At 36.2% G+C, this 22765-nt stretch overlaps 1 pseudogene; it reads right to left on the minus strand.

Moving 5' to 3' along the window:
- Positions 1–20133: 20133 nt before the first annotated feature.
- On the minus strand, positions 20134–21477 carry LOC110147505 (proteasome maturation protein-like; annotated as a pseudogene).
- Positions 21478–22765: the final 1288 nt, after the last annotated feature.

Below are 22765 nucleotides of genomic sequence, written 5' to 3' on the forward strand. Positions count from 1 at the left end.
AAATTCAAAGATTTAACACCTATATTTTTCAAACTATTGTAAAGGATAAAATAGCAAGGAACTCTTCCAAACTCATTTTATGAGGCCAGCTTTACCCTGATACCAAAACCAGATAAGGATATTACCCAGAAAGAAAATCATAGCTCAGTCCCTCTGATGAACACATATGCAAATATACTCAACAAAATGTTAGCAAGCCAAATACAACAGTACCTTAAAGTGATCACACACTGTGATCAAATGGGATTTATTCTAGAGATGCAAGGATGAATTAATATTCACAAACCATGAATACACTACATTATCACAATAAAAAATAAAAGCATTTGTGACTGATGCACCTAAAGCATTTTACAAGATTCAACAGCTGTTTATGAGGAAAAAAACAAAACAAAACAAAAAAACTCTCAGTAAAATTGGTACAGAAGGAATATACCTCAACATAATAAAGGCCATATGTGGCAAATCCAGAGTTAACATCAGACACAGTGGTGAAAAACTGAAAGCCATTCCTGTAAAACTTTTTTTATATTCTTGGATACAAGCCAAGAAAGAAGGTATAACAGAAAAGCAGCAAAAAATACCTCAAAGGAGAACAGTGAGAAGAGAGTTATCCAAAGGTGACTGCTAGTCTTACACTTCCAAGCCCAGAATTGGCACAGGATAGAGGATTTAGGAAGAGAAGTTCTGAATGGGAAAATAATATTCTATAGAAAAATCAGTACAATTGAGAGTTTGAAAAAAAATGAGAATATGCTAAAATCTATTAATATTAGGGGAATGTAAAAAGAAAAATTTATTTAAGTTGACACTTGATTCATTATACACTGAGTAAGAGTATTTGAACCATAAATAAATCAATATAATCATAGCACATGGGCACATGGTTTCCATGGCAAGGAAAACTATTTATAGTATAATATGAGTATAACTTTGCATTATTGATTTTATAACTTTCATAATCAGGCATCAGTAAAGTCACAGAAGAATAAACTATAGCTTATTAATAAATAATAATCAAGTATTTAATTAATATACATAATACATTAATAAAACAGACAGAATTCTTTACATTACAAGGTTCTCTGTGAAAAGCTTAATGAGTTGAATGTAAGCCAAACAACTAAAATTGAATTAGGAAGATGTAGGAGTTTCACCCAAATTCCTCAAAGAAAGGAGAGGTGGTTTCATTTCTGAGAGGTTCAGGAATGAGAGGTTCAGAGAAGAGATATAAAAAGGTTGGGAGAGAAAGGATGTTCAAGGCTACATTATCAATATTCACAATTTTGTTAATACTTTAGAGACAACAACCTCCTGCTTTCAAGTGCAATAACTTGAAAAGGAAAATTGTTTTACTGACATTACTCAAAATGAACTTTTAAAAGGATGTTTTAGTATGGTAACAGCAATGAGAGCTTTTATGTACTAAATGATTACTGCTCAAAGCATACACTGATTTTTTAAAAATTTCTTTTTCCCTCAAATAACCCTATAAAGTAAGTAATGCCTTTTAAACTTCACATGTGGATGAAACTAAAGTTTGGAGAGCAATATCTTGCCCAAGACAATACAGTTTACAAGTAATAAAATCAATATGCTAATCAAGGATTTTGTGATTGAGATACTGCACAGAATGGAAAATAGCTAGGCCATAAACTTATGCTAATAGAACTTGGACCTACAACCTCTGTAGCAATCATCTCAGAATGGTCAGGGCTAGGTCACTGACTTCTAGCTTCCCTATTTTTCCCACTTCCACCTTTGTCCAACTTAGGATCAACCAGAGAAAGTAAAATGTGCCCTCCAACCCAATTACATAGCATATCCCACTTCTAGTTAACTCACCTCTCCTTTGCCATGCCAACAACCTCTAATCACAGGCTACCTGAAGTCTTCTCTTTTTTTACTATAAAACTTTTCTACTCTGCCTAACTTTGAGTCCTTGCTGAAACAATTAATGGTTACTGAATCCATTGCCATAGCAAGCTCTGAATAAATACCTTTTGTTTGTCCTCATTTGGGTGAGCTTTGTTTATTTCCACATACCAAATGCTATAATTTCAGTCACTGTACAGTAACATTTAGACTTCCAAAGAAACAATGAATTGCTAGTATTCTTAAAACTTGCTCTTGAAAGATAAAATTTTCCAGGCAAAGATAAAAACAAAAAAACATTCACAGGAGCTCCCACTTTAGATAATTTGGAGTGATAAACTATAGTAAAACAAAAACTGCAAACTGTTGTTCTAACTCTTAAGTTCACTTGTGTTCTGCATTTATAGTTGGAAGAAATGATCCAGGGCCAAATGACCTTTTATTTTGTATTCCTTGGTTCCGTTCTACAGCTGGTATTGTTACAGATAAAAACAACCAGCAGCGCTCAGATGTAAGCTGCAGATGGTGTTAAAGCAAAGTGCTTTCTGGCTCTTAATGGCTTTCCCTTTGCAAATGGAATGAAACACAGCAGGGACTAAAAGTAAGCACCTAAATATTTCCAATTAAAGTAAGCGGTCTGGGCAAATAAAATAGTTAAGGGGAAATGTTTAAAATAGTATCAATGCATGAGATATGACTCAGACAATGAAGGAGAGATTCTATATCAATCACGTCCAAGTACTTTGACTTCAGCATATGATACCTTAGGTGGCTCAGCATTAATCTATTTCCAGAGGCCACCAGGCTCTAATATTCTGGCTACCTGATGCAAAGAGCTGACTCATTTGAAAATACCCTGATGCTGGGAAAGGTTGAAGGCAAATGAAGAAGAGGGTGGCAGAAGATGAGATGGTTAGATAGCATCACCCACACAATGGACATAAATCTGAGCAAATTCTGGGAGATAAGGAAGGACAGGGAAGCCTGTAGTGCTTCAGTCCATGGGGTCACAGTTGGAAACGACTTAGAAACTGAACAACAACAACAATAACCAGTATTTCTTTCTCAACTGTTGTTTCTGGGAAAATCAGTTTCTCCAGACCTTATAAAGTGTACTACAAAAAAGCAGAAGGTAGTATCTTTATGAATGAAATGTGAACAACTGGGTTACACAAAATTGTAAACATTCCTTTCTTATATTACTTCCATGAACATTAATTATATAGGAAGATATGACCTGAAAATGTTTCTAAATATTTTCACAGTTCAGTTCAGGAGAGTAGTGTTCAAAGAAACATAATTGAATTGTTATATCTTCATTGGAAGCCATCTTAAAGCTTTAAGTGCATTTCTATATTCCACTGCAATGAAGATATTACAGAGTGCAAAGTCTGAAAGGGCCAATGAGTTAACTTTAGAATTTTTGAACTAAGATTAGGTAAAAGAAGGAAGGGTCTTACATGACAGAATAGAACAGTGATTAAAGGCTGAGGACACGGTACCAGTCTGTTAGATTTGAATTGCTGGATTTACTGCTTTGTGGCTTTGAAAGTAAAATTGTTAGCCTCTCAGTCATGTTCAACTCTTTATAATCCCATGGACTGTAGCACACCAGGCTCCTCTGTCCATGGAATTCTCTAGGAAAGAATATTGGAGTAGGTAGTGGCATAATATTAATTACATTATGCTTCAATTTCCATTCAATTGAAAGTTATTGAGAGGATTGAATAAGTTAGCATATGCAAAGTGCTAAAAATGTTACCTAGTTTATACTTTTCATGACTATTGCCATAATTTATTTACCATTTTCTGGGAAAATTGAACAGCACACCTTAGACTATTTTGACCACACTCTTTCCTCTGAGTTTACAGTAAACAAGTTAATTGTTAGTGCTATGAAAAATGGCTCTGAAAATTTTTTGAAAATCTCAATGTGTGCTGTTTGAGGAAGGTTGTCAGAAGAGGTGGGGGCTTATATGCAAGTCATACATTTCAGTCCCTTAGCACTCTTATACCTATAAAGAGGAAAATCCTCTGCCAAATGAATAGCCACTACATTCTATTTCCCTCCTCAAGATGTTTTTCTTCTACAGAACTATGCTATAAATTGGAGCATGGTGCAAACTGCTCTGAGGGCCAACTCACTGGGATAACTCTGACACCATTTGAAGCACAGGGACCCTTTAGGAACTCTAGGGAGTTCATTCCCCTACTACTGTGTTTGCACTTAGGTCCTTCCCTCAGCTGAAGAGTGACTCACATTTCTATTGAAAGACTGTCTTGATTTGTAACAGTGGTCATATGTGGATGTGAGAGTTGGACTGTAAAGAAAGCTGAGCACCAAAGAATTGATGCTTTTGAACTGTGGTGTTGGAGAAGACTCTTAAGAGTCCCTTGGACTGCAAGGAGATCCAACCAGTCCATCCTAAAGGGGATCAGTCCTGGGTGTTCATTGGAAGGACTGATGCTGAACTTGAAACTCCAATACTTTGGCCACCTCATGCAAAGAGTTGACTTACTGGAAAAGACCCTGATGCTGGGAGCTATTGGGGGCAGGAGGAGAAGGGGACAACAGAGGATGAGATGGCTGCATGGCATCACCGACACATGAGTCTGAGTAAACTCTGGGAGTTGGTGATGGACAGGGAGGCCTAGCGTGCTGAGATTCATGGGGTTGCAAAGAGTCAGACATGACTGAGCAATTGAACTGAATTGAATGAAATGACTAGATTTTAAATCAGCAAAACATTTCAAACATAATATTCTATTCTTTGCACACACACACACACATTCTTCCTTCACACTGGTACTCGAACAGGATAAATATATTTTCCCAAAATTGAAATTTCTTTGTCTAGCATGATACTTAAATCAGCATAGGTTTCATGGGAAACAATAAAAAACTGGAGCTGAATTTCATTTATTCAATTTCAAGTTTAGTTTAACACTTCAGTTCAGTTTAGTCACACAGTCATGCCAGGCTCTTTGCAACCCTATGGACAGCAGCACACCAGGATCCCTGTCCATCAACAACTCCTGGAGCTTACTCAAACTCATGTCCACTGAGTCAGTGATGCCATCCAACCATCTCATTCTGTGTAGTCCCTTTCTCCTACCATCCTCAATCGTTCCCAGTATCAGGGCCTTTTCCAATGAGTCAGTTCTTTGCATCAGGTGGCCAAAATATTGGAGTTTCAGCTTCAGCATCAGTCCTTCCAATGAATATTCAGGACTCATTTCCTTTAGGATTAATTGGTTGGATCTCCTTGCAGTCCAAGGGAATCTCAAGAGTCTTCTCCAAAACCACAGTTCAAAAGCATCAATTCTTTGCCACTCAGCTTTACTTATAGTCCAACTTTCACATCCACACATGGCTACTGGAAAAACCATAGCTCTGATTAGATGGACCTTTGTTGGCAAAGTAATGTCTTTGCTTTTTAATATGCTGTCTAGGTTGGTCAAGCTTTTCTTCCAAGGAGCAAGCATTTTTTAATTTCATGGCTGCAGTCATCATCTTCAGTGATTTTGGAGCCCCCAAAATAAAATCTGTCACTGTTTCCATTGCTTCCACATCTATTAGACATAAAGTGATGGGACCGAATGCCATGATCGTAGTTTTCTGAATGTTATATCTTAAGTGAACTGTTTCCTTTCCTCTTTCACTTTCAAGAAGAGATTCTTTAGTTCTTCTCCGCTTTCTGCCATAAGGGTGGTGTCATGTGCATATCTGAGGTTATTGATATTTCTCCCGGTAATCTTGATTCCAGCTTGTGCTTTATCCAGTTCAGCATTTCTCATGATGTACTCTGCATATAAGTTAACTAAGCAGGGTGACAATATACAGCCTTGATATACTCCTTACCCAATTTGGAACCAGTCTGTTGTTTCATTTCCAGTTCTAACTGTTGCTTCTTGACCTGCACACAGATTTCTCAGGGGGCAGGTAAGGTGGTCTGGTAGTCCCATTTCTTGAAGAATTCTCCAGAGTTTGTTGTGATCCAAACAGTCAAAGCTTTGGCATAATTAATAAAGCAGAAATAGATGTTTTTCTGGAACTCTTTTGCTTTCTCAATGATTCAGCAGATGTTGACAATTTGATCTCTGCTTCCTCTGCCTTTTCTAAAACCAGCTTGAACATCTGGAAGTTCTCATTTCATGTACTGTTGAAGCCTTGCTGGGAGAATTTTGAGCATTACTTTACTAGCGTGTGAGATGAGTGCAATTGTGTGGTAGTTTGAGCATTCTTTGGCATTGCCATTCTTTGGGATTGGAATGAAAACTGACCTTTTCCAGTCCTGTGGCTACTGCTGAGTTTTCCAAATTTGCTGGCATATTGAGTGCAGCACTTTCACAGCATCATCTTTTAGGATTTGAAATAGCTCAACTGGAATTCCATCACCTCCACTAGCTTTGTTCATAGTGATGTTTCCTAAGGCCCACTTGTCTTCGCATTCCAGGATGTTTGGCTCTGGGTGAGAGATCACACCATCGTGATTATCTGAGTCATGAAGATCTTTTTTGTACATTTCTTCTATGTATTCTTGCCACCTCTTCTTAATATCTTCTGCTTCTGTTAGGTCCATACAATTTCTATTCTTTATTGTGCTCATCTTTGCATGAAATATTCCCTTTGTATCTCTAATTTTCTTGAAGAGATCTCTAGTCTTTCCTATTCTATTGTTTTCTTCTATTTTTTTGCATTGATTACTGAGGAAGGCTTTCTTATCTCTCCTTGCTATTCTTTGGAACTCTGCCTTCAAATGGGTATATCTTTCCTTTTCTCCTTTGCCTTTCACTTCTCTTCTTTCACAGCTATTTGCAAGGCCTCCTCAGACAACCATTTTGCTTTTTTGCATTTCTTTTTCTTGGGGATGGTCTTGATCACTGCCCCCTGTACAATGTCAGGAACCTCTGTCCATAGTTCTTCAGGCAGTCTATCAGACCTAATCCCTTGAATCTATAATTCTAAGGGATTTGATTTAGGTCATACCTGAATGGTCTAGTAGTTTTCCCTACTTTCTTCAATTTAAGTCTGAATTCGGCAACAAGGAATACATGATCTGAGCCACAATCAGCTCCCAGTTTTGTTTTTGCTGACTGCACAGAGTTTCTCCATCTTTATCTGCAAAGAATATAATCAGTCTGATTTCATTTGGTGATGTCCATTTGTAGAGTCTTCTCTTGTGTTGTTGAAAGATGGTGTCTGCTGTGACTAGTGCATTCTCTTGGCAAAACTCTATTAGACTTTGCCCTGCTTCACTCTGTACTCCAAGGCCAAATTTGCCTATTACTCCTGGAATTTTTGGACTTACCACTTTTGCATTTCAGTCCCTTTTGATGAAAAGGACATCTTTTTGGGGTGTTAGTTCTAGAAGGTCTTGTAGGTCTTCATAAAACCGTTCAACTTCAGCTTCTTCAGCATTACTGGTTGGGGCATAGGTGTGGATTACTGTGATAGTGAAAGGTTTGCCTTGGAAACAGAGATCATTCTGTCATTTTTGAGACTGCATCGAAGTACTGCATTTCAGACTCTTTTGTTGACTATGATGGCTACTCCATTTCTTCTAAGGGATTGTTGCCCACAGTAGATGAAAGAATTTCAGAATCTATGGCTTCTAAATCCTTCAAGGTTTATTAGTCTCTGTACATTGACACAGCAACAAGCTGATAACTATAATGCATTACTTTCCAATGAAGAAGGTATTTAAAAGCTGAATAGCCACAAAAACAGCTTATAATATTACAATTCTAGCTAACAGGATTAGAACTAATGAGCAACATTTGGATTACATGTTTGTATGGTACTATAAAAATTCTCATTCTCCTAAAATATTGTAAGCTCTTTTTGTGGCTATTCAGCTTTTAAATACCTTCTTCACTGAAAAGTAATGCATTATAGTTATGAGCTTGTTGCTGTGTCAGAGTACAGAGACTAATAAACTCTGAAGGATTTGAAAGTCATAGATTCTGCAATTCTTTCATCAAATTTCTCTGGAAGGTTAACTTGCTTTTTCTTATTAATATAAGGCAGGAGTTCATCCCAATAGTGAAAGGTCACCTTAAGTGCTTCTGTAAATAATTACATAATTCTAAAATCTTGCAGTTGAAATACCCATTTTTAATCATTCAACTCACTTCTAAGAACATATCAAGGCAATAAGATCATTTTAAAGTTGATATCTTAAACTCCAACTTAATCATTGCTCAAGATAGGAAACAATCAGTAACCATATAAAAATCATTTTAAAGTTAATTTACTTAATTCTTACCTCTCTTTCATTTTTCAACTCTCAATTCTATTTTCTAAATATGTGGTGAGAGCTATCAAAAGTGTCTCATAAATGGCTATGTGTAAAATGTGCATTTTTTAAACTTAAACTTTAACAAACAATGAAGTTAACCCTCACTGAAGAATCGACTAAATTTATCTACATTCCCCACTTTGGTCTATGGGAGCAATATTTCTTTTTTCATAATTCATAAACTTAACCTAAACATTTGAAAAAAAATAATGCATGCTACTTTATATCAACCGTATGATACTGCGTGATGTGTACTTAGTGGCTCAGTCATGTCGACTCTTTATGATCCCATGGACTGTAGCCCACCAGGTTCTTCTGCCCACAGAGATTCTTTTTTCTTTTTTTCCTTTATTTTTTATTAGTTGGAGGCTAATTACTTTACAGTATTGTAGTGGTTTTTGCCATACATTGACAAGAAACCTGTAAGAAGCAACAGTTAGAACTGGACATGGAAAAACAGACTGGTTCCAAATAGGAAAAGGAGTACGTCAAGGCTGTATATTGTCACCCTGCTTATTTAACTTATATGCAGAGTACATCATGAGAATGCTGGGCTGGAAGAAGCACAAGCTGGAATCAAGGTTGCCAGGAGAAATATCAATAACCTCAGATATGCAGACGACACCAACCGTATGGCAGAAAGTGAGGAAGAACTAAAAAGCCTCTTGATGAAAGTGAAGGAGGAGAGTGAAAAAGTTGGCTTAAAACTCAACATTCAGAAAACTAGGATCATGGCATCTGGTCCCATCACTTCATGGGAAATAGATGGGGGAAAAGTGGAAACAGTATCAGACTTTATTTTGTTGGGCTCCAAAATCACTGCAGATGGTGACTGCAGCCATGAAATTAAAAGACCCTTACTCCTTGAAAGGAAAGTTATAACCAACCTGGATAGCATATATTTTTTTTTTTCAAATTAGCCCAAGCTCTATTTACTTTAAATTTTTTGGATTTAAGATTGGATCATACAAAGCCAGCCACAGCATTGCATTTTCTGAACAGCATTCTTTTTTCTTTTTTTTTTTTCCCCAATTATTTTCATTAGTTGGAGGCTAATTACTTTACAATATTGTAGTGGTTTTTTATCATACATTGACATCAATCAGCCATGGATTTACATGTGTTCCTCATCCTGAACCCCCCCTCCCACCTCTCTCCCCATCCCATCCCTCTGGATCATCCCAGTGCACCATCCCTGAGCACTTGTCTCATGCATCCAATCTGGACTGGTGATCTGTTTCACACTTGATAATATACATGTTTCAATGCTATTCTCTCAGATCATCCCTCCCTCGCCTTCTCCCATAGAGTCCAAAAGTCTGTTCTATACATCTGTGTCTCTTTTTTGTCTTGCACATAGGGTTATTGTTACCATCTTTCTAAATTCCATATATATGCGTTAGTATACTGTATTGGTCTTTATCTTTCTGGCTTACTTCACTCTGTATAATGGGCTCCAGTTTCATCCATCTCATTAGAACTGATTCAAATGTATTCTTTTTAATGGCTGAGTAATATTTCATAGTGCATATGTATCACAGCTTCCTTATCCATTCGTCTGATGATGGGCATCTAGGTTTCTTCCATGTCCTGGCTATTATAAACAGTGCTGCGATGAACATTGGGGTGCACGTGTCTCTTTCAGATCTGGTTTCCTCGGTGTGTATGCCCAGAAGTGGGATTGCTGGGTCATATGGCAGTTCTATTTCCAGTTTGTTAAGAAATCTCCACACTGTTCTCCATAGTGGCTGTACTAGTTTGCATTCCCACCAACAGTGTAAGAGGGTTCCATTTTCTCCACACCCTCTCCAGCATTTATTGCTTGTAGACTTTTGGATAGCAGCCATCCTGACTGGCGTGTAATGGTACCTCATTGTGATTTTGATTTGCATTTCTCTGATAATGAGTGATGTTGAGCATCTTTTCATGTGTTTGTTAGCCATCTGTATGTCTTCTTTGGAGAAATGTCTGTTTAGATCTTTGGTCCATTTTTTGATCGGGTCATTTATTTTTTTCTGGCATTGAGCTGCAGGAGTTGCTTGTATATTTTTGAGATTAATCCTGTCTGTTGCTTCGTTTTCTATTATTTTCTCCCAATCTGAGGGCTGTCTTTTCACCTTGCTTATAGTTTCTTTTGTTGTGCAAAAGCTTTTAAGTTTAATTAGGTCCCATCTGTTTATTTTGCTTTTATTTACAATATTCTGGGAGGTGAGTCATAGAGGATCCTGCTGTGATTTATATCGGAGAGTGTTTTGCCTATGTTCTTCTCTAGAAGTTTTATAGTTTCTGGATTACATTTAGATCTTTAACCCATTTTGAGTTTATTTTTGTGTATGGTGTTAGAAAGCGTTCTAGTTTCATTCTTTTACAAGTGGTTGACCAGTTTTCCCAGTACCATTTGTTAAAGAGGTTGTCTTTTTTCCATTGTATATCCTTGCCTACTTTGTCGAAGATAAGGTGTCCATAGGTTCATGGATTTATCTCTGGGCTTTCTATTCTGTTCCATTGATCTATATTTCTGTCTTTGTGCCAGTACCATACTGTCTTGATGACTGTGGCTTTGCAGTAGAGCCTGAAGTCAGGCAAGTTGATTCCTCCAGTTCCATTCTTCTTTCTCAAGATTGCTTTGGCTATTCGAGCTTTTTGTATTTCCATACAAATTATGAAATTATTTGTTCTAGTTCTGTGAAAAAATGCCATTGGTAGCTTGATAGGGATTGCATTGAATTTATAGATTGCTTTGGGTATTATAGCCATTTTGACAATATTGATTCTTCCAATTCATGAACATGGTATATTTCTCCATCTATTTGTGTCCTCTTTGACTTCTCTCATCAGTGTTTTATAGTTTTCTACATATAGGTCTTTCTTTTCTTTAGGTAGATATACTCCTAAGTATCTTATTCTTTTTGTTGCAATGGTGAATGATATTGTTTCCTTAATTTCTCTTTCTGTTTTCTCATTGTTAGCATATAGAAATGCAAGGGATTTCTGTGTGTTAATTTTATATCCTGTGATATTACTGTATTCATTGATTAGCTCTAGTAATTTTCTGGTAGAGTCTTTAGGGTTTCTATGTAGAGGATCATGTCGTCTGCAAACAGTGAGAGTTTCACTTCTTCTTTTCCTATCTGAATTCCTTTTATTTCTTTTTCTGCTCTGATTGCTGTGGCCAACACTTCCAAAACTATGTTGAATAATAGTGCTGAAAGTGGACACCCTTGTCTTGTTCCTGACTTTAAGGGAAATGCTTTCAATTTTTCACCATTGAGGATAATGTTTGCTGTGGGTTTGTCATTATAGCTTTTATTATGTTGAGGTATGTTCCTTCTATTCCTGCTTTCTGGAGAGTTTTTATCATAAATGAGTGTTGCATTTTGTCAATGGCTTTTTCTGCATATATTGAGATAATCATGGTTTTTATCTTTCAATTTGTTAATGTGGTGTATTATATTGATTGATTTGTGGATATTAAAGAATCCTTGCATTCCTGGGCTAAAGCCCACTTGGTCATGGTGTATGATCTTTTTAATATGCTGTTGGATTCTGTTTGCTAGAATTTTGTTAAGGATTTTTGCATCTATTTTCACCAGTGATATTGGCCTGTAGTTTTCTTTTTTTGTGGCATCCTTGTCTCGTTTTGGAATTAGGGTGATGGTGGCCTCATAGAATGAGTTTGGAAGTTTGCCTTCTTCTGCAATTTTCTGGAAGAGTTTGAGTAAGATAGGTGTTAGCTCTTTTTTAAATTTTTGGTAGAATTCAGCTGTGAAGCCATCTAGTCCTGGGCTTTTGTTTGCTGGAAGATTTCTGATTACAGTTTTGATTTCCATGCTTTTAATGGGTCTGTTAAGATCTTCTATTTCTTCCTGGTTCAGTTTTGGAAAGTTATACTTTTCTAAGAATTTGTCCATTTCTTCCAAGTTGTCCATTTTATTGGCATAGAGATGCTGGTAGTAGTCTCTATGATCCTTTGTATTTCAGAGTTGTCTGTTGTGATCTCTCCATTTTCATTTCTAATTTTGTTGACTTGGTTCTTCCCCCTTTGTTTCTTGATGAGTCTGGCTAACAGCTTGTTTTAGCTTTGCTGATTTTTGCTATGGTCTCGTTTGTTTCTTTTGCATTTATTTCTGCCCTAATTTTTAAGATTTCTTTCCTTCTACTAACTGTGGGGTTCTTCATTTCTTCTTTCTATAGTTGCTTTAGGTGTAGAGTTAGGTTATTTATTTGACTTTTTTCTTGTTTCTTGAGGTAAGTTTGTAATGCTATTAACCTTCCCCTTAGCACTGCTTTTACAGTGTCCCATAGGTTTTGGGTTGTTGTGTTTTCATGTTCATTCTTTCTATGCATATTTTTATTTCTATTTTGATTTCTTCTATGATTTATTGGTTATTCAGAAGCGTATTATTTAGCCTCCATATGTTTGAAATTGTAATAGTTTTTTTTCTTCCTGTAATTGAGATCTAATCTTACTGCATTGTGGTCAGAAAAGATAACTGGAATGATTTCAATTTTTTTTTTGAATTTACCAAGGCTAGATTTATGGCCCAGGATGTGATCTATTCTGGAGACAGTTCCGTGCCCACAGAGATTCTCAACGCAAGAATACTGGAGTGGGTTCCCATGCCCTCTCCAGGGGATCTTCCCAACACAGGGACTGAACCCAGGTCTCCCACATTGCAGGTGATTCATTACTGTCTGAACCACCATATGATATTAGCAGGATGATAACTTCATCCACCACTATAATATTATTAATGTTTCTTTAGCTTAGAGGCTAAAATTTTAAAAAAGATATAGACAAACACACAAAGCATTGCAAGGGCATGACAGTTTAGAACATAATATATATTCACAAACTATAAATACAAATATTTCCCTATAATTCTATTTAAATGATTCAAGAAAAAGCTTAGGTATTTTTAGTCATTTCTCACTTCATCTGAAATTATTCTGAGGGCAAATGAAATAAATAAAATGAGATGTTATACATATCCCATTTAGTTCTCGGTAACAGTGGAAGAAGATGATGGGGAAGAAGATAGAATGAACCAGCAAATTTATATTTGCATTATTCCAATCACCACTAATATACATAGGCTGATCTTCAATAGTAGAGAAAAAAATTTCTGTGAACTATAAAAACTAGAATCCATGTTCTACTGAGAATTACAAAGAGGATTCTTGCCTTCATCTTCAAAGATCACCCTCATCAGGGGCTTTTCTGGCAGTCCAGTGGTTAAGACCTTGCTTTCCAATGCAGAGGGTTCGATCTGTGGTCAGTGTGCTAAGAACCCATATGCTTTGGGACCAAGAAAACAAAATATAAAACAGAAGCAACATTGTAACAAATTCAATGAAGACCTTAAAAAATGGCCCTCATTTAAAAAATAAAATGTTAAAAAAATCAAACTAATCAGACTTGTCTTCTTGTGTCTCCTTTTGAATTTTCCTCTTTCTTAGTATTCCTCTTCTAACTCCCACTCGATCTGACAAATGTCTCTAGGTCTCAACATTCATGTTTCTTTTCTTCCCACCCCTGGGCATACTCATCATATGTTAATGCATTTACCTAAAATTGTACTTTTCTTCATTGTAAGAGGGCCTGAGCGCACATGAAAAAAAAAGTTTAAAATAAAGGCTGCAATTAATATGCATATCATTAAACTAATTTTTAAATGCGATATAATGATCTTAGGGATTCAAGACTTTTGAGAGTTGTTTGACCTTAAATCTACAAAAAGTTTGAAAAATTACCTCTAGAAGGATAGACTATTTGGTTTGTAGTTAAAAATTAATTTTACATTGTAGCTCTGAGGAATATATATGAGGAAAATATTTTAAAAAGTAAGATACCAAGACCTTTACAGGGCTGAAAAGTGCATCCAAAACCTAAATGAATTGAATATTAATTTGATATGCTCAGTACAATTGGATAGTAGCATAAACACGGAGAAGATTCCTGAAATTCTGAATTACCAGCTGTATAAATTTCCTTATAAGAAGCTCATTGCTACTAGATTAACCTGCATGCTTGTGAATAGAATTTATAAAATATGCAATTTAAATATAAAATTTTTTCTTAGAATTCAATTCAAGGTGTATTGATTACAGCATACTCACAAATAATGAATACAATCATAGTGGCATAATATTACCTTAACATTTCATTCATGACTGTAGTTTACATTCAGAAGTAAACTAGACAAAATTCTGCAGGATTCTGTACAAATTTTGATAAATCTGGTTACAAATTATTCAATATCACAGCAGCTTCTATGGATAACAATTCAAGGTAATATCAAATTAAATCTAAGATCTCAGATTCATAGGCTAATAAAGCACCTGGAAACCATGTGTTGAATAAAAGCACATAATTCATATTCTCTTCCTAAATGTGAACTTTTGTTCATACATACCTTAGTATCACCATCTCTGACCACTCATCAGTTCAGTTCAGTCGCTCAGTCAAGTCCGACTCTTTGCAACCCCATGGACTGCAGTACACCAAGCCTCCCTGTCCATCGCAACCCCATGGACTGCAGCACACCAAGCCTCCCTGTCCATCAACAACTCCCGGAGCTTACTCAAACTCATGTCCATTGAGTGAGTGATGCCATCCAACCATTTCATTCTCTACTTTCTCCTTCTCCTCAAGCCTTCAATCTTTCCCAGCCTCAGTGTCTTTTCCAATGAGTGAGTTCTTCACATCAGGTAGTCAAACGATTGGGATTTCAGTTTCAGCATCAGTACTTCCAATGATTATTCAGGACTGATTTCCTTTAGGATAGACTGGTTGAATGTCCTTGCAGTCCAAGGGACTCTCAAGAATCTTCCCCAACACCACAGTTCAAAAGCATCAATTCTTTACCACTCAGCTTTCTTTATAGTCCAACTTTCACATCCATACAGTACTGGAAAAATCATAGCTTTTACTAGTCGGACCTTTGTTGACAAAGTAATGTCTTGGGTTTTTTATATGCTGTCTAGGTTGGTCATAACTTTTCTTCCAAGGAGCAAGCATCTTTTAATTTCATGGCTGCAGTCAACATCTGCAGTGATTTTGGAGCCCCCCAAAACAAACTCCATCACTCTTTCCATTGTTTACACATTTGCCATGAATTGATGGAACCAGATTCCATGATTTTAGTTTTCTGAATGTTGAGTTTTAAGCCAACTTTTTTACTCTCCTCTTTCACTTTCGTCTAGAGTCTCTAGTTCTTCTTCATTTTCAGCCATAAGGGTGGTGTCATCTGCGAATCTGAGGTTATTGATATTTCCTGCAGCAATCTTGATTCCAGCTTGTGCTTCATCCAGCCCAGAATTTTGTGTGATGCACTCTGCATAGAAGCTAAATAAGCAGAGTGCAATATAAAACCTTGACATACTCCTTTCCCAATTTGGAACCAGTCTGTTTTTCTGTGTTTAGTTCTAGCTGTTGCTTCTTGACCTGCAGTTAATTGTAACTGACCACTCATGTTACAATTTAAAAATAATGGATTGTTTTTCACTGTCAAGACTGCAATGGCTAATCTAGCTTTAAATGATAATGCAATCAGTGTACTAGAATAAATGCCAATCAAAAATTTCCCAACATTTGCTTTGGCAAATTGTAGAAACAATAAGGCTTTTCTCTCTAAAATTCTAAGGCCAGAAAGGAAACCAAAGGAATTTTTTTTTTTTTGTCTATTTGTTTTGTTTTGTTTTGTTTTTAATTTGGCTGTGCTGCACAGCTTGTGGGATCTTAGTTCTTAGACCAGGGTTTGTACCTGGACTCTGTCAGTTACAGTACCATGTCCCAACCAGAAGACTGCCAAGGAATTTCCAAAGAAAACCAGAGTAAAAGGACAAAAAATGTATCATCTTTGTTGTCATGTCAGAAATTACTTGCAAATCAAGTATAAGTTTCATGAAATCCTTAAAACAGGATACAGTACACAGAAAACCATATTATACCAGTAGAGCAAGGCCAAAAATAATCTGAGTAGGTAAAAAAGTCACTTTCTGCTATTATGCCATAGTCACATAGTCATAGACTATGAAACAACCAGGGACTGATAATTAACTACAGTCAAAATCAAAGGGAGAAACCATTAACCCCTTACAAAGCCTTCATTTGTTTCCCTTTGTCTTTCAAATTTGACTTTGTAAAGCCATATATATATATATATATATACACACACACACATATATATACATATATATATATATATATAAAGTGAAAAACTACCAAGTATAAAGATAATAAAGGATTGAAATATAAATAGTAGTTGATTTGACCCATAAGGCCCATCTGCCTGTTACTTATTATCTCTTCCATTAGGTATTAAATGGCTATTATATCAGCATTGTTTTTAACTGAAACTGTATAAAGATTAAATAAAATATTAAAATTACATGGATTGGAGAGGTGTCCATTTGGAATAAGAAGAGACATATTTTCTAAGCTCTGAGACATATTTTTCACATTTATTTTTGTTTGCTTATTCACTCAGTGACTATCTACTAGACATCTATTATGCACCTCTTTCAAACTTTGAAGAGACAGTCAAAAAGTGAAAGTTGCTCAGTCACGTCCAACTCTTTGTGACCCCATGGACTATAACCCGTCCAAGGAATTCTCCAGGCAAGGATAATGGAGTGGGTAGCCATACCCTTCTTCATGGAACCTTCCCAAGTCAGGGATTGGGACTAGGTATCCTGCAATGCAGGCAGATTCTTTACCGTTTGAGTCATAGTATTGAACGAAATAGACAAAAATAGCTATCTTCTTAGAGTTTATATTCTAGCTGAGGGCTCTATCCAATTGTATTTGATACTCAGTCTTGGAGGTCTAATGGGCACATCAAACTTGGCAAGTCCAAATAATTCTAAGTCCCTCTCCCCCTTCAAATGTATTTCTCCTCCAGTCTTTCCTATTTCAGTAAATGGCATCTCAATTCACCATGTGCTTATGTCAAAAACTACAGTTATTCTTGTTTTCTCCCATTCCCTCATTCTACACTTACACTCCATTCATCATCAAATGCTGCTGGTTCTACCTTCCAGATACATTCCGAATGTAATGGCTATAACCTTGGTCATTATTTCTCAACTATACTGCCATAATAAGTTTTCTAACTTTCCTGATTTATAAGAGAAAACAGGAAAGGAAGGCGAGACAAAGGGAGAAAAAGAATACAAAATAGAAATAGGGAAAGAGTATTTCTAATTGTTTACCTAAGGTATCCAGGAATTAGGCTGAAGCAGATAAATAAATAGATATGTGTGTGTGTGTATATATATATATGTATGTATGCACATATATATGTATACATACATATCTCTACTTATTTTATCAATAATAACATGCTGTTAGATTGAAACACAACCACTAAACATAAAATTTTTAAAGTATTTTTCCAATCCATGTCCATTGGAAAGCTCCTAAAACACTGACAACCTGGTATTGAAGAATATTTCTAGTGCCCAGACTTTGGTCTTAGTACATCATTTTTCTATAAAATGAACCAAAGATTCTCAAAAACAGCAGGGATTGCATAATGTCTGCAGGGAAACAACATTTTACCTTAGGTACCAAAAAATAAATAAATCTCAAGACCTCTACTAGGGTAATGCCAAAGGATTCAGTAGTTATTGAAGAGTTTCACACTGGTTGAAGATTGAAAAATGCAAGCATCAAAAATAAGATAATTTAAATACTTAAAATGGAATTAAATGTAACAGTTCATTATGACGATAAAAAAATGCTCATTGCTCATCATTTGAAGATGCTGGTAAATGGACTCATTATGCTGTGAATAAATTAAAAAATTTGAATAAGTATCCTATTGTTTTCTACCATCACTGTGCTTTTTGGATCATGATGCAATATATGAAAAGTTTATTTTTAAGGGAGAATTTCAGATTAGAAAATAATATGACAGAATTATATCATTTTATATACTCTAATGAATTAATTAATCTAGATATTGATCAACAGTTACTGTTAACATCAGAAAACAAGACAGACAGACTTTATGTGCCTCATTTTAGATAAATACAACACTATCTATGAAATGGTATTACAAAAAGAGATTTATAAATCTGAATCACATCAAACCTCTGTTTCTAATCTATAGAAAAATACACAAGAGTGTTGGTTTACAAACTTGTGAATTTACTGGGTGAGATCTGAAACTGGCCACTATATATGGAGGGCAAGAAGAGATCCAAGAAAGAGGCTGACCACTCCAGATTGGTAGGTGGCAGGTTTAATAAGCAAGGGGACTTAATTGCCAGGCTTGACTTGGGCAGCAGCAAGACAAGCAGATCTTCACACTTGAACATCAGAATCTTAAAAGTTTATACAGAGGCTTTAAGTGGGTTCAGTCATGTCTACTGTCTAGATTGTCTCAACAGTAAATTACTCTCTCCAGTTTGCATCCTTGAAAATGGTTCCGGCTGTGGGATCAGTGGGTGGAACATATATTCATTCGAAGGACACAGAAGAGGGAGAGAAGCGTCTGACTACCCAGGCCCAGCTCACAGGTCAATTGCTGGTCATGACCGCTCAGCAACTTCTTTAACAAAGAGCAAAGAGTGCGTTAAAAGACACATGAGAGAAGCAATCAGCAAAAGCTGAACTACAGGGAGCTGCTGGACAAAGAACCTTATTTCTGATTCAACAAATATGTTGCAAGTAATTAAAAAAAAAGAGAAAGATGTAGATAAACAGACACTATGAACTCTAAGTTACAAGGCCTGTAAGGCAGAAACAGAATAGGTGAGAATACCAAGTTTGTTTTGCTGAGTACAGGAGAAACCACAGATAAAGAAATAACTCACTTACAGCCCCTCACTAAGCATCATGCAGGTGCAGGCACATTGAGGGACTAGAATGACATAGTGAGCTTTACACCTCAAAGATGAAAACCTACCACAAGTTTCATAATGAATCCTGCCTTGTTTTGCAAATGTAACACATGACAAGGTATGAAGAACAGTCACATTTGTATAGTGAACTCTTGAAATTAAAAATTTGCTTTCCACCATTCATTCCCGGGCCCCCTACCCCTCTTGCTCCCTGCTTCCCAGATAAAATACCCTACTCAACTGCCTATCCAGGAGACACATATGAGCTTTGCTTCCTGTCTCTTTATGTGGCCACACTGCAATGAAGCCTTTACATTCTAGTAGAGACTATTGCCTCAGCATTTGGTCTTTCCATTGTGCAGTGGGCAAAAAGCCACTTGCTCTGCTAGAGACATATTAACTAAATGCAATGTTTATAACTGACTTTGTTCCTGATTTTTTAAATATAAAAATAATTGTGGCACTTGTGAGAAAGTTGGAAAAACTTAAACAATGGATATTTCTGATATTAAGGATTTATTAAGTCTTTCAAATAATAATGACATCATGAGTATCTTTAAAAAGAAGGTTTTTGACTTTCAGAGAAACACACTGAAATATTTACAGGTGAAATAATACTTCTTACACTTATGCAGGAATGATAAGGGGAAGTAAGTAGGGTACATATCACAAGATGGGCCAGGTGTTGATAACTGTTGATGATAGATAATGCTAAAGGATTTTATTATATTCTTCTACTTCTATATACAGTTAAAGTTTTCTACAATAAATAATTTAAAATAAATATGCAAAGTGACATGATATAAAATATATAAGTAAAGCTTTTGAGACAAGAAGATACAACTGTGTTCCTTTAATTATTGGGTGTTGGGTCATTTGCTAAGTGTTTTTAATCATTTAAAATCAGAGAAGAACATAATATTTGAAGTTTCATGCCTTTAGTGTATGTTATATTGGCAGAGGTGTTTTCAGTGGAGCAGAATTTACATTTTTGGAAAAAATTCTCATGTATCAGTACTTTTAATGTTGTATAGGTTAAATTACAGTGAAAAGGCAACTATAAACAAGGTGCAGTGCTTCTACTTTAATTAATAACACAACTTTACTATAGTAAGCCAAATTTATATTCCACCATCAAGAGGGGTTCTTTCATGACATCATTTTATGATGGATCATTAAAAATACCTTAATAAATTCTTCATTACCCCTTAACATAATCAGTGGAAGATTTGAAACTGGAAAAACATGGAAGATGCTGAACATGCTGCATTGCCTTGAACTTCATTTGTAATTTTAGTAAAGCAAATAGACCTTAAATGTTTCTTAATGTGGATAAATTCATTTTATTTCCATTGAACATTTTATTTTGGTATACTAGTTAGCTGGGGCTGCCATTAAAAAAGAAAAAAAAAAAAAAACCACCAACCGAATGACCCAAACAACAGATGTTTACTTTCCCACATTCTGAAGGTCGGAAGTCTGAAATCACGATGCTGGTAGGGTTAGTTTCTCCTAAGGTCTCTGCCCTTCGCTCACAGATACAGGCCTTCTCTTTGAGTCCTCACAAGGCCTTTGTGTAAATCTCTGGGGCCTCTTCCTCTTGTGGTAGTGACATCAGTCATTGGATCAGGGCCTTTATGGCCACATTTAATCTAATGACCTTCTTAAAGGCCTTCTCTCCAAATATAGTCATCCTGGGAATTAGAGCTTCAGTATATGAATTCGGGGAATACTGTTGGGTTCAGGGTACAGGGGGATTCTTTGCCACTGAGCCACCAGGGGATCAGAAAATACCTCTGTCAATATAAGATACACTAAAAGCATGAAGCTTCAAATATTACATTTTTGTATGATTTTGAATGATTCAAAACACTTAGCAAATGACCTGACAATTAAAGGAACACTGCTGCTGCTGCTGCTAAGTCACTTCAGTGGTGTCTGACTCTGTGCGACCCCATAGACGGCAGCCCACCAGGCTCCCCCGTCCCTGGGATTCTCCAGGCAAGAAGCTGGAGTGGGTTGCCATTTCCTTCTCCTAAAGGAACAAGCTGTGTCTTATCTCAAAAACTTTATATATCTTATATTATGTTGCTTTGCATATTTATTTTAAATTATTTATTGTATAAAACTTCAACCATATATAGAAATAGAAGAATATAATAAAATCCTTCACCATTACCCATCACTGACAGTTATTAACACCTGGTCCATCTTGTGTTATATACCCTACCTACTTCCCTTTATCATTTCTGAGCAGACATAAAATGCAAGAATAAAATGTAAGATTAGGTGTCTCTAATAATTCAAGAGGATGACTGGGCAAAAGTTGATTTTTCACATAAGGAAAACATTTCCAAAGAATATCATGACTTTCAAAAGGTCCACCTGCTGAAAGTTCAGTAACTGGAAAACTGCCCATTGGCTGAGATCTAAGTTCTCCAGCATCCATTTTCAGCCTGCCCTCTATACAGCTTCTCAGTCCCCTGGACCCTCATTTCCAATTTTGGGAGTTAATTCCTCACATCTGGTGTCTCACTTCTTTTGTTTGTTTTTAATACACAGATTTGTGGTCCAAAAGAGTTAAAATTTACAAATACCAAACAAACATAAGAAAAGATGCTTCACATTATATATCGTTAGAAAAATGCAAATGAAAACAACAATGAAATACCACTACACACCTAGAAAAATGGGGGAAATCCAGAACTGACACCACCAGATGCTGGTGAAGTATGGAGCATCAAGAGTTCTCATTCATTTCTGGTGGAAATGAAAAATGATAGCCATTTTGGAAGACAGTTTGGTGGTATTTAACAAAACTAAACATACTCTTACCATAGAATCCAGCAAATTCACTCCTTGGTATTTACCTGAAAGAGTTGAAAATGTATACCCACACAAAAACCTGCATATAGATATTTACTGCAGCTTTATTCACAAATGCCAAAATTTGGACGTGACCATGATGCCCATCAGCAGGAGAATGGATAAATAAATGGTGGTGCATCCAGACAATGAAATATTATTTATCACTAAAAAGAAATAGCTATCAAGTTAAAAGACACGGAGGAAACTTAAATGCATAATACTACGTGAAAGAAGCTAATCCAAAAATTTTATATACTGTATGATTCTAATTAGATGATATTCAGAAAAAGACAAAATTATAGATATTTTCAGTGGTTTCCAGGGCTTAATGGGAAAGGATATGTGAATAGGTAAAGCAGGGCTTTAGGGCAGTGCAGATGCCCTATATGATACCGTAATGATGTATATATTTCATTATATAGATACATTTGCCAAAACTCATAGAATACACAACACCAAGAATGATTTTTAATGTAAGCTTTAAACTTCAGGTACATGCATGCATGCTGTCACTTCAGTCATGTCCAGCTCTTTGGGACCCTATGGACTGTAGCCCACCAGGCTCCTCTGTCCATGGGGATTCTCCAGGCAAGAATACTGGAGTGAGTTGTCATGCCCTCCTCCAGGGGATCTTCCTGACCCAGGTATCAAACCCTCGTCTCTTATGTTTCCTGCATTGGCAGGTGGGTTTTTTACCTGCTACTTGGGAACTTCAGGTAATTATGATCTATCACTGTGGGTACATCAGTTATAACAGATATACCATGGTGGTGAGGGGTGTTGATAATGGGGAAGCTATGCATGCATGGGGACAAGGAATATGGGAAATCTCCATACTTTCTGTTCCAAAAAAATATGCTCTATTTTTA

This window comes from Odocoileus virginianus, chromosome 2 (genome assembly GCF_023699985.2).
Source record: "Odocoileus virginianus isolate 20LAN1187 ecotype Illinois chromosome 2, Ovbor_1.2, whole genome shotgun sequence".
Taxonomy (NCBI): domain Eukaryota; kingdom Metazoa; phylum Chordata; class Mammalia; order Artiodactyla; family Cervidae; genus Odocoileus; species Odocoileus virginianus.